Here is a 3,119-nt window from a genome sequence, read left to right on the forward strand (position 1 = left end):
AGCCCAAAATATTCAGAAACCATAAAACTGCTTTTTAAAAAGAAAAACTTCATATTAGTGTCCTTAGGAAAAAAAAAAATTCTATGTTGCAACATTAACATTAATTCAGAAATGTTCCCTTAGGCCAGGAAGCAACTTAATGCAATTTGAAGCCAGTGGATAACTGGTGTTTATAGAAAATCAGCTTGGGATGTACCAAATATCCCCTGTGGAAATCTTGGAATAACAATATCCTAGTTGAGTCCTAGAGAGCTCTGGTGGCCAAGTGGCAAGGAGCTATGCTGTTATCCTAAAGGCACATGGTTCAAATCTACTTGTTGCTCTATGGGAGAAAGTTGGACAATATTTCTCCTCCTTCTGCTTCTAAAAACTTGCTGGAGAGTCAGCTGCGAGCCATTTTTGAGTCAGTGGTACACAAAACAATGACAATTGAGTCCTAAGGAACCCTAGTGTATAATGTAGGATTGATAACTAATGTGAACTGATAACTAAAAGACTGGTGGATTGAAGCTACCAGCAACTCCACGGGGAAAAGATGGCCTGGATCCTCCTATAAAGATGTATAGCCTCAAAATCCAGATGAACGATCACCATGAGTTGAACCCAACTTAAAAGTATCAGGAATTGAGTCCTAAAGGTGCAGTGATTTAAGCATTGGCTCTGGTGGCCTTGTGGCAAGAAGCTGTGCTGCAATTCTGAAAGCACATGAGTCACATCCACCAGCTGCACCATGGGAGAAGGATGGACAATCTCCTCCAGTGCCATTACCTGCCTCTGAAAACCCACCAGAGGGTCAGCTACAAGTGGACTCTGACTCGATAGTTCATAACAACAACAGCATGCTAACAGAAAGAAAAGTTGGCAGTTCAAATCCATCATCTGCTCATTAAGATGAGGCCATCTGCTCCTATAAAGTTCTACAACCTCAGAAGCTCAATAGTATTCTATCTTAGAGAGTTCATATGAGTTAGAAGCCACTGGACGACCAGGGAAATAAGTTCTATTTCCTCTGTGGTATAAATGGTTAGGAGCTCATTACACTACTAACTGGCTGAAAGATTGACCATTCAATTTTACCCGGCACAATTTCCTCAGAACATAAGCCTGGTGAACTGCTTTGAAAGTTGACTGCATGGCAGCTAGCAATTGCATTCTCATTATGTATTGAAACTAAGTACAAGTGCTTTACACACATTAGTCATTCATGGAATCATCCATGAGGCAAGTACTGTTTTTATTCCCATTTTATAGGTGAGAAAACTGAGGCATAGAATGACTTATTTGCTTGCTTGTACTCATACAGCTACCAAATGAAGCAGTCAGTATTCAAACCAGGCAGTGTGAAGTACCATGTCGCTGGGACATATTTTCATTTGCAGCCACTCATGAAAATTACAGATGCTATAATGAACGTCAAATTATTGTGTTGTAAAATTAAAATCCTGTGAGCTACCAAATAAAATTATGTCATAGTCATCTCTCAGATGCAAAAAAGGATAATACATGTAAACAATACTGCAAATGAATTCAAAACACCAATGTTTATGGCAGCATTCGTCACCATAGCAAGAAAATGTAAACTGCCCAAATGTCCATCAATAAACAAATGGATTGAGAAACTGTGTTACATTCATACGATAAAGGAATAATCATTTCTAAAAATACTATATAATGTGGGTAGAGAACCTTACGGGCTGTGAACTAACTCTGTCTCATGAGGACAAAAACTGCATAAGACCACTATTGTAAAAATAGAAAAATAATTAATAAGATGTGTGTAAAAGTCCAAAGGAGTCTGGGGAGGGGATAAAATCACTAGGTCACAGAGTTTGGTGCGTGAAGGGGGTGGGGGGAAGCATTAGAAAGATTTAGTGTTGGAGACCAGAAAGGATGGGATAACAGTGGACATAGATCAATAATGACTAATTTTATAAAAGACAATATATGGGAATGATCATATGAAACAGAATGTGAATTAATGTGTGAAACTATATATATATATATGGAACATAGTACAAATTTTGGATGCAAACCAATAAAAAATAAAAATAGCTAAATATAATCTGCATCAGTAACTATGTCTTAGTTGATATTTAAAGGCCAGTTTTAGTTTAAACATTCTATACCAAATAATACGGGAGCTCTGATGGCTTATTGAGTAAGTAGTTGCACTGCCAAAGGTAGGCAGTGTGAATCCTCTGGCTGTACCTTGAGAAAAAGATGGCCAATCTCCTCCAGTTCAATTTAAAGCCTTTGAAATCCATGGATTGACCTATGAGTCAATTATGTCTTGATGGAACATATACCACCAAATAACAGCATAAGAACTCTGTATTTACTATAAGTAGTGCTTAACCCACATGAAAACAAAACAAAGCAAATTTCAATGCTGTGCAGTCTCAACTAATTCATAGCTGACCGTCCAGTGGTTTTCTGAAGGCTGTAATGTCGTGAAAAGAGATTGTCCATCTTTCTCTCATGGAGCTTCTTATGGATTCAAGCAGCCAGAGAGGCTTCTTCTTTCGGTCAGCAGTGCAACTCCCTAGGGAATAAGCCACCAGACACTCTGCCTATGTTGTTGTTATTGCTATGTACTGTTGAGATAACTGACTGAGAACAGAACCATACTTACCCGTTAGACCCTCATAATCTCTGCCCTGACAGAGCCTGTTGTTACGGTCACAGTGTCAATCCCTCTAACTAAGGGTCTTCTTTTTCACTAGCTCTTTGCCTTTTCTAGAATTATGTCTTTTTACAAACATTTGGCCTATTGTTGTTGTTGTTGTTAGACACCACCAAGTCATAGGAAGTATCAAGTAAATATCTGTGGAATGAAAAAAATAAAAATTACAAATATTTAATTGTCTTGTGCACATCTAAGTAAAATTACATGTATGGATTAACATCATTTATATAAGATTCCATAATTGTGTTTTAAAACATCTTAATAATAAATTCATATTTTATACAAGTTAATTCATATTTCCTTGTTGTTGTTGTTATGTGCCGTCAAGTCGTTTCCAACTCATAGCGACCCTATGCACAACGGCCCTAATCCCTGCTCTATCCTGCGCCAACCGCACCGCCTCTGACACACCCATCCCGATTACCCCAGTCAC

This window comes from Elephantulus edwardii, unplaced genomic scaffold, assembly GCF_000299155.1.
Source record: "Elephantulus edwardii isolate Elephantulus edwardi_28Jun2011 unplaced genomic scaffold, EleEdw1.0 scaffold00023, whole genome shotgun sequence".
Classification (NCBI taxonomy): Eukaryota; Metazoa; Chordata; class Mammalia; order Macroscelidea; family Macroscelididae; genus Elephantulus; species Elephantulus edwardii.